This window comes from Camellia sinensis, chromosome 10, assembly GCF_055761805.1.
Source record: "Camellia sinensis isolate YWXY chromosome 10, ASM5576180v1, whole genome shotgun sequence".
NCBI lineage: Eukaryota > Viridiplantae > Streptophyta > Magnoliopsida > Ericales > Theaceae > Camellia > Camellia sinensis.
The window spans coordinates 15,338,446-15,349,006 of record NC_138970.1 but is presented as its reverse complement, the minus strand read 5'-3'; the positions used below and the strand labels follow the sequence as shown (position 1 = coordinate 15,349,006).

General features: G+C 35.6%; 1 long non-coding RNA gene across 16 annotated transcripts; it reads right to left on the bottom strand.

Annotated features, from left to right (window-relative positions):
• Nucleotides 1–1,805: 1,805 nt before the first annotated feature.
• LOC114290322 (uncharacterized) lies at nucleotides 1,806–10,233 on the bottom strand. 16 transcript variants are annotated; one of them, XR_014341677.1, is made up of 9 exons: nucleotides 10,027–10,233; nucleotides 9,564–9,851; nucleotides 8,899–9,147; nucleotides 7,837–7,929; nucleotides 7,324–7,460; nucleotides 7,131–7,178; nucleotides 6,445–7,042; nucleotides 4,827–4,932; nucleotides 1,806–3,838 (listed from the first exon to the last, which is right to left on the bottom strand). It is a non-coding gene; the product is annotated as an uncharacterized LOC114290322 (long non-coding RNA). The 16 variants fall into 16 exon arrangements; XR_014341679.1 differs by having other exon boundaries at nucleotides 6,445–6,518; XR_014341681.1 differs by having other exon boundaries at nucleotides 6,445–6,485.
• Between the last annotated feature and the right edge of the window lie 328 nt (nucleotides 10,234–10,561).

The following is a 10,561-nucleotide window of genomic DNA, read 5'->3' as shown; positions in this document are numbered from 1 at the left end:
CTGCAAACTCAAAATACAACTTATACTCTCAAATCATAATTACAAAACACAACCAAACGCAGGCTAAGTTCTTGAATTCTGACCATATTTTGCATTTCTCTAAGAAATTTCTAACTCAAAAAATGAAAACACAATTAATTCAGAAACCGCTAGAAACATATGAATAAACTAACTATTTGTAGAGATTGTTCTAATCTTTCAAAAGATAAAATCGAACCTTTTTCTCATCACACTAACTCTTTATCACAAGTAAATCCAATCTTCAAGTCATTTTCTTTGATTTACCCCAATAAAAATAATAAAAATAATAATAAGAGGCAAACAAAAAAAAGTTGAAATAACAATATAAAGAATATCGCAGTTTCAACTCTTAGGTTACCAAAAAAAAAAAATCTTATTTTATTTTCCCTCAATAAATCAACACAACCTTCACTTGGTCGCTGCATACAGCATGGTATACTGTACTAGGTCTGTGCTAGTTCTCCCTATTCAATACAATCTTTTTTTCTTTTTATGTTTCTTCTTCTTCCTAACATTGAATCTCTCATAACATCCTTTCACTGGAAATCTCATTAGAGTATGTATATTTACTTTCAATTGACAATGAAGATTAAGGTTATTACCCTCTTACTCTAATAGAATTGTACACATTAAGGTATTTTTCAACTGTCTTATTACAGCTATTATCAATTTCCATAATCTTTCATGAGACATCATTCCATTCATTTGGTTCTACGTATCAAAACAATAAACGAGAATTACAAGAAAAGTGGTCGCAGTGATTCTATACTCATGCTTACTTCCATTCCATGTGAAATGACTTTGACCATTTAGAGAAGAAAGAAACCTCTCAAACTGTTTGAATTTAGTGGCAAGGATGTAAATGATAGTGGAGCAAAATTATGGAATTTCTTGAAATTTTAATGAACACAAGATGGGAAATGCAAAGTATGAAAACTATGTTGTACTTACTCTCTCGAGATAGGTTAAAATCTTTCCCAAACGCAATCGAGGGTCTAATCTATTGTTTATGTTCAAGCATACACGTCTTCACTAAATTGGCCCAACAAAGACTTATAGATGCAATGTTAAGAAAGAATGATATGATCATCATAAATAAAAATTTTAAGGAAAGTGAAAGACCTAAAATGACATGGAAAGTGGTGATAAAAAAAAAATGTATGCATTTATTTAATTTAGCTAAGCATACAACTTTGATAGTATAGAATGACAACTTTGGTATGTTTTGGTTTAGTTTGGGAACTCGTGTCAATATTAGGTGTTCTGTCTCATTTATTAAGATATACACCACAAACAACAAGATAAATGACAGTAAAAAAATTCACTCATACCTTGCCTTAAATTGACAAGAATTCCAAGTGTCCGCCATTCATTTTTGTGAAAGTTTCCTACTGTACAAATTGTTGTGTCGCATGGACTCTCCTAAATGCATATCCATTTTGGACACTCACCTGAGTATGGGCATAGGATATGCATGTTATATACCTAGTTCGATAGGCAGCTGTCGAGGAACTCCCTAGTTAAATTACCTTTGCAACATGGTTGCTCCAAAATTGAGTGAAGTGTTTCATACTTAATGCTCTATGTTACATAAGAAAATCCCCCTACCTTATAAGTAAAAAATCATTAAGAAATATGAATATTAGCCATGTCTAGTATTCCTTGGACCTCGCGAACTCAACACTAAAACACATGCCCCCAGTAGACACACGTACTTGAGAGCATGTACATAGACAACTTGCTACAATAATATTCTCGTATAGATACATACAACGGCACAGATATGCACAAATGTTATTAAATGTCAAATTTAATTTTTAAAAAATTTCCAAAGGTTAGGTATATACCCAATCTTCCTCTCCCAAACAAGCATTAATGTGTACTAACTAGGCAGCATTTTTTTTCAGAATTTTTCTTTTTTTGGATCGACAAAAGAAAACTTTATTGATGAAACACATACAAAGTATGAAGAGAAAACATCAATAAAGAAGAGCTTGGAGCTAGAAGAAGCTCCAACGTCCTAGTTGGTGAGAGACCAACAAACAAAACAAAGGCAAAGAAAAAAAACAGAGTAACAGCCAGCTAAGCAACAAGCCAGCAAAGCAACCACAAGGGCTAACACCAGACCTGAAGAAGCAGCCAATGAAAATCAATCCAACCTACAAAATTCAGCAAGAACCAGCACAAACCAGCCCAAAAGATGCAGCCACAAGACACATCAGCAGCACATTGAAACAACAAATAAACCTCAGCTACTAACTTAAAAAACCAGTAGCAACACATTAGCAGAGATACAAAGAAACCAGAGCTAGATCAGTAACAACACCAAAAGAGAAACAAAGGAGTTGAAGAGTAGCAGTGAAACAGATCAGTAGTAGAGAAACCAGAATCACAGAGAGCCTGTAGTAGACATCCTAATCTGATTGAGATTAAAGACAATATCATTAACTGTATAATCAACCTCCAAGCTCCATTTTACCCACAAGGCAATCTGCACCTTCATTTTTTCACAAAAGTCATCACAATTAGGTTGTGCCCCTTTGAAAAGGCATTCATTTCGCAATCTCCAAACAGACCATAACACAACTGAGGGAACTATCTCCCATAATCTGGAAACCCAGTGCTTACTCTTACCAGCAGACCACCAATGCAGAAGGCCCTCGACTGATCCAGGGATTGCCCAAACCTGATCCCTCCACCTTACCATTTGAGACCAACACTACCAAACCAGTGGGCAAAATAAGAGCACATGATCCAAGGATTACACCTCAGCTTGGCAAAAGACACAAGATATTTGCTGATGCATCTAACACCCCAATCCTTTGAAAGAAGGTTGAAGACTTAACTTTGCCTCTCCAAGCCAACCAGCAAAAAAACTGCACTTTTGGCGGAGCTAAACAAACCCATACCCCTTTAGGTACAACCTCACCAGGTCCTTTTGCTGCATCCCACCATCTTCTCACAAAAGAGACTGAAAACTGCCCTGAACTGTTAGCTAGTCAAGAACAAGAATCAACAAAATCAAAACTAACCATTGGAGATGTTACCAGCAAACCCATCAGTCTCTGCAGCTCCTCTGCTTCCCAAACTAATAATTGTCTTCTAAAGCTAAGCTGCCACACCCCTGAATTACTTTTCTTAGCACTGAGTTGTTGTAAGGTCTCATCTTTCTCAGTGGATAAAATGTATAGTCTGGGGAATTGAACCTGCAAACCTCTGTTGTTAAGCCATGCATCATGCCAGAACATGATTCTCCCCCCATTTCCAACTTTAATTCTAAAATGGTCACCATAGAACTCACCCAAGTGTTGGTTAACTGAAAGGAGCTGCACAATATCCATCCGTACTGTGCATACCCCACCTGAAAGACTCATAGCTGGAGCCCAACCTCCACCAGTCCTACCATACCTTGAGCAGACAACAGCTTTCCACAGAGATGTATCTTCATTGCCATACCTCCATCACCACTTTAATAACAAGCATTCATTCACCTCACCTAAATCTCTCACACCCAAACCTCCTTGACTTTTGCTTCTGGTTACCTCCTTCTATTTGACCAAGTGCCCTTTCCTTTTATTAACATTCCCTCCCCATAGAAAAGATGACTGCAATTTGACTAAGGATTCAGCAACACCCTTAGGCATTCTAAAAAGAGAAAGAAAATAGGTTGGCAAGTTAGCGAGAACTGATTTGATCAAAGTCAACCTCCCAGCATAAGAAAGTAATTTCCTCTTCCAAGAAGACAGATTTTTCTTCACCTTCTCTACTACTGGGTTCCATGTGCTCTGCCTCCTAGGATTGGCCCCTAAAGGAAGACCTAAGAATGAAAATGGCAATTCCTTAGTCAAGCAATTCAAAATCTTAGCAAAATCCTCAGATTGATCATCTTCAAAGCCCACTCCACAAACTACACTTTTTTTCGGAGTACATAATATAATAATATTTAATACACACATAATAAGTTGCCATGGGAAAGGCGTAAAAGAAAAATGAACTGTAACTATGAGAAACAACATGGTCAAATATGATTTCTTTGTTACTAAGTTCTAGGTGTGACAAAATAAAATGGTTGCAGCCAACATAAGTAATGTGGATTAGTTTTGTTTAGTTTCAGTAGTAACTAAAAATTTCATAACAAGAAAAACAAGTTGCCCATCAGCCATCTCAGCATGTAACTCAAAATCCATATCAAACACTGTATCAGCAAGACCACCAGTCTTCCTAACTATTGGGACCTGAAATAATCAGAATTCAGAAGTATGCCTTGTCTCAGTGTGTTTCTGTTAACCAATGGTCTTGAGTCTGTTGGACATATGAATATTCTCTAAACAAAAAAATAAATAAACAAATGATGCAGCTAGTCTTTTTGATTGTTATAGATGAACAATTCTTTTGCCATATAATTTTTATTTTTGATGAGTGGCCATATGATGAAAATGGAATCCTTTAATCCAACCTTCCTTTTAGATGCCATGTCAGGAGTATTAACACTGCACCTATAATGGCTTTGGCAAAAAGTAGACAAATAGGTATTACATGGATGCATAACTGGAAACTTATGATATTACTTGGTAGGATAAACCAATCATATACTTGCAGCTCCAGAATGTCAAATTTTCTTTTTCTATGACTTTTTGAACCATGAAGGTCAAAATTATTTTTTCAAAATTGTACAAGAATAAAAACACACAAAAAATAAATAAATAAATAAATAAAATGCAGTGATAACTGAGCAGTGAAGTCAAATAGTCATCACTCATTACCCAGACAAGAGAAGAGGAGTGAGATTACAAGATAGTATATACCGCTCCATAACGCATTCCAATCATTTGAGCAAGTCCACATGGCTCATATATGGAAGGAACTAATACCATGTCTACTGCAGCATAAAGCATATGTGACAGCTCCTCACTGCATAGTGGATTCAATATCAAAGCATAGACAACGCGCGGAAAACTCAATCAATAACCAGCATGCGCTGTTTGGGAATAGAGTTTTTTGGTTTTTTTTTTTTTCCATTAAAAGACAAATTGGTTACAAAACTTAAAGAAAAAAACAAATCCAAACAAAATATCACATCAAACCCCATAATCATTTCATTTTTTCTCTCACAAACATCACATCCAACCACAAAAAAATCCAACCATCTTCCCAAACACAAAAAAAAAAAAATTCTCCAATAATATCCTACAACTAAAAAAACCTACAAAAAAAACACACTTCCCAAACACCCACATAGTTGACAACATATTATTCAGGATATAAAAGCTCACTTTAGGCTTAAAAATAAACATTCAAGTAGAGTTCCAAAATTTTAAAACAGAGAAAGTAACAACAACAAATTAACAGATTTAGCTAAATAGCTCTTTGGCAAGGAAGCACGGGTGCGGGTACGAGTACGGTACGGGTACGAGTGCGGGTACGCCGATTCAGCAAAACTCAAAAAAAGTACGATACGGGTACGGCTACGGTACGCCGATATTTTTTTATTTTTTTTTAAATATAATTTTGATTAAAGGATCCAACCTACAAATTAAAATTAAATATCAAAACTAAAAAAAGAACTACTCATTTTCCTATAATTTAAAACCATTAAGCGTTAAAAATAATATTTGTGAAATCTCTCACTTTGATATGTTATGCACTGTGAATTTGTGATCATAATTTATTTTTAAAATCTTTCTTTTTGCTCATCAATTTGCTATTTTTATAGGGTGAGACCAAAGAAATAACAGGAGACCAAAGAAAGATTTAAAGTTAATTACCAACAATAAAGGAAAAAAATTCTCAATTGGTGCATGTTGTCAATTGCAATTTGCATAATACATAAAATTGCATCATTCCCAACAACTACTAATCAACTAATACAGTATCAATTTTTAATGTTTTGTGCATAAACTTTAAAAATTTGTTATGATTAAAGATTTTATAAAGAAATTCTAGGAGGATCTAAAGCAAAAGCATAATGCATAGTCATACACAGAACTACCCTTTATAGGCCTTGTTATTTTTTTTTGTTCAAATTGCTTTTTAAAAACATTAAAATCATTTGTTGATATGCTTCTACAATTTATACAGACAAACAGGACAACAGAGAAACATCAAAATTACTGATCTGCAAGGGCACCAAAAAAAATAAAAAAATAATAATAATTGCTAATTTGCAAGGGCAGAAAAAAAAAAAAAAAAAAAAATGGCCTTGGCGTACCCATGGCGTACCCACGCCGTACCCATGGCGTACCCATGCCGTACCCATGCCGTACCCGAATAAGCCAAACGTACCGGACCCTCTTTTGCCGTACCCGGTACGCGTACCGCCGTACCGGTACGCGTACCCGCACCCGGTAAGTACCCGGTACTCGTACGGCACTATTTTTGGAGTACCCGTGCTTCATAGCTCTTTGGTGTTCCAAGATGATTTACCTGTACATCAGAAGAATCCGGATGGTGGGTCCTTATTTACACTACAGATTGTACAATAATTGATTTGTCATCAGCTTATCATGTCAATTGCATAAAGAAGCAGAAGACAAGAAAAATGATTTAGGCAATTCAGTTCACAACAAGAGTTCCATATTGTGTAGTAAAATGATATTCACACTCCCTTTTTTTTTTTTTTTTTGTCTTTTAGCCTCTCACAAGGAAAGTGTGAGGCAGAACAATAGTATATTAAAGATTAGTTATCCTTAAAAATTGCTGAACAAAGCTAAGGGACATTGCCCACATACAGGATAGATCTTTCTTTACCACAATAAATTCAAGTTTAAAATCACAAACAAACTTCTTAATTTCTGGACAATTAACAAGCCAGTGTGAACACTCAAAGAATTTGAAATCTCATAACTCAAAATTTTTTCAACAATTTCATGAATCAGATGTTGCTTTGAGTAACGCTGGTGTAAATATCTGAGCAGCTTGTGAAAATTTTGATTTTGCAACTTCCATATGCAAATGAATTGGACAAGCTCAAGTGCTTGATCGTGTACCAATTTCTTTTCTCTGATATGCTTCACCTAAGGCACTGTAAGTAAAATAATTTTTTAAGGATATGCAGTAACAATGAATTCTAGTCTAGCATAAATGTAAAACAATATTCACCTAATCCTTACCAATTTTTACAACGACTTCCCAAAACATTGCATACAATCTTTGCTTAACTGCACAACAAATACCAAAACAGTCAAAACCTGAGAGGGAATGCTCTGGGACAAGCTAATTGCTAACAAATTGGAGACAGGTTTTGAGTATACATTGATTTTCAAAACTCAGCTGGTTCAAGTAACCTAAAGAAAGTGAGTTTACCCATATAATCTAAAATGCTTAAGCTCAAATTATTTAGTAACAAACTAGTGTTGCCATATATCTTCAAGATCGCCCATATAAATTTCCAAAGTGGGACAAGAGTCTTGTCGCACCCACAATCTACTAGCCCAAGTAACCTGTAGGAAAATCAATCGATTAACATGATCCAAAATGCTTAAGTATCATTTAAACAAAAGATCACCCATGAAAACTTCCCATGTGGGACAAGATTGTTACAAACTACCCTTTATACTCCGGTATGTCCATAATCAATCCTAATACCACAATCAACTATTGGTCAGTCCAGAACAATGATCCTTGTGTTTATGTGGTCGGCTCTGATTATATTTGCCACATCCAAAAACCTGTTGTCTTAAGTACCGCTAGCCCGCCACCACCATAATTCAACAAATTACTATGGAAATTTAATGCCAAATAGTAATGAAGATTGAAACCCAACAGGCTAGCACTCAACAGAATATGTAGTATTGAGATTAAAGGTTCAAAGCTTACCAAAAGTCAAACCAAAAATAAAGCAGTCGGCAGGATTCTCAATGTCTCCTCCACTATGGTGCTTTGTAATGTTTCCCAATTTCATTGCAAGATCTACATGACATAACAAAAAACTTGAGTAAAAATAAAAAAATAAATGAAAGCAAACCCCTATTCTGATTTTCATTAATTTTTCAATAAAACACCCAAATCTAAAGTAAAACACTATTCTAACTTCTAAGTAACAACAAAACAATTTCAAAACTAGTCCTTTCACAATCAAAATTCCAAAATAGAAAATAAAAGCAATCCACTTCGTAATTTCCATTAATTCTTCAATAGCTCTACTGAATTTAAATTAACACATCATCAATTTGAAAAACTTGCTAGTTCAAAGTCAAAACTCTAAGAAATAACAAGTACCCACTTCACAACTCTTGTGAATTTCAGCAAAAAGGAATTGACTGACTTCTCCCCAAAAGCATGTATGTATATTCACACTATCACCTAGAGGTGACATTATGAGTGTGAGCAGTGACCAACAAGATTAATAATGCAAAATCTGAATGCAATACTGGATTACGATAAGAAGTCTTGATATTGGCTTTTTTTTTTTCTTGGGGGGGGGAAGCAAGAGACATAGTTTGCTTTAATTTTGATTTATAGGAATTATGATTGAGACCAAAGCTTGTTAGGTTGAATTGGAAGGATTCTCATCTTTTTGCTGGTTGGCAGAGTATTTTTCACGATTATTTGCAATGTTCAATACATGTCTAGTTCTATTAGCTGGGCTCCTCTCCACTTTTCGATGAAAAAAACCCCATCCGAGAAACACAGAAACTAATATGATGTACACAATCGCAACAGCAAAGTCAATACATTTTGCCTGCAGTCATTGATAGTAAAACCAATACAGAAAATGGTATTAAAATCTAAAATTTATGCCTTGCATGATACCATTTAGTGATTAAGAATGTAAATTAAATAGTACATTAATGGCCTAATACATCCACATTCCATACAAACAATTATTCCATAGACCGGTTGTAAATTGGAGCCATTCCATATTGAGTTCTCTCTCACCTTAAGAGACTCAATTCTCACTGAACAGGAGCCTTTTTTTACAGAGGAAGGAGGAGCTGAATCAGAGCAAACAGGAGCCGCAGGGCAATCACCACAAGAACAGCCAAGTGAAGTAATCACCACACGAATTAGCAGTCACGTTCATAAGTCTCATTCTAGATGACTCAGGAGCAGTTGGCTGGAAATCAATTAAATATGGTGAACCTGGCACGTTAAGGCCTACTTTTCTACCAACAAAAGCAAACCATTCTGCCCAAAAAAATCAAAATTGATGTAAGAGCTACAATTTCATCAACAAAAAAAGTTTAGTAACTCAAGAAACAAAGGTGATCATAGTCCTTTTACGAAACCTTTATATGAACAACAAATTAATTTAAAATGACAAATTTTACTCAAAAGATTTTAAAATAATCAATAGCCAACAAAGAAATTCCACCATATCTCAAAATTAAAAACTTACATGTAAGCCATACAAAACCAAAGTGTTTGATAGAAATATCTAAAACATTTAAATGGAAAAAAATATGAAACAAACAATTTTTTAACTGGCGACATTTGTGGATTCTTAAATATTTAAACGACAAAAAATTTCATCATTTGCCACAAGAATTTACTAGAAAAATACATTATGCCCTCATGAACCTAGTAAACAGTGCCATACTAACATTCTCCATTTCTCTTGAACAAAAGGAAAGATCAAAATCTACAAGTAATTGCAATTTAAAGAATCCTCCAACAAAAAATTTATCATGCTCAGACTTCATCGGCCATCGGCAATGTTGAGGCCTTCAATGTCAGTTTGGGGCTTCACGGACACAGCTTTGCAGACTATCGAAGAAGAGACCTTCCCGGAATTGATGAGGATCGGAGAAGTGAACCCAACGAGAAACGGACTCGGAAATCGAGTTTCGATGCCAATAGCTGATTTGGAGTTGCAGATAGAAGTCAAAGACCTGTTGATCAAAGAAGCCATTGTCATTTCGTCTTATGCTTTCTGCCAGCACCACTCTCTCTCTCTCTGTCCTCTCTGTTTCTTTCTCTCTCTTCAAATAGCAACACTATCGAAAACCCAAGAGGCTGAAATTAAGGGAAGAGAGACAAAAAGAGGGCGAAATAGAGAGGACATACCTGGGGTAATGCTCCAACGGTGGATCAACGGTGGTGCTCATGTGCGATGGCAACGATGCTCCCGTAGCCGAAGGCGATGGAGACAAAACGAGAGAGATGGCGTGGAAGGAGGAGGGCAGAGGTGTAAGAGAGAGTGACTGAGAGACAGCCAGCCGTGAGAGTTGGATAATGGAAAATGCTTGGGACCCAGGGCCCATGACCTTCGTTTTTTTTTTTTTTTAAGAAAGGCCAATACAATTTAAGCAGCTAAAGCAGCCTCATCACTAATATCCTGCATAATTCAGGTGGCACCTCATGTTGGAACAAATTTTTGCGTGAATAAAATAATTATTTTATAAATTTAAACAAAATAAATAAATAACATATTAGATTTATTTATCGATCCGAATTAAAGTTAAAAGACCAAGTCGAGTATGTGACACTCTGTCCTTAAGACAGATTCGCCCCGCTACGGTGCTTATGGTTGAGTGGCGTCTATCTCCCAGGATATAATGATCTTCACAAATTGTAGTAGCACTCCAAACAATTTGTCCGG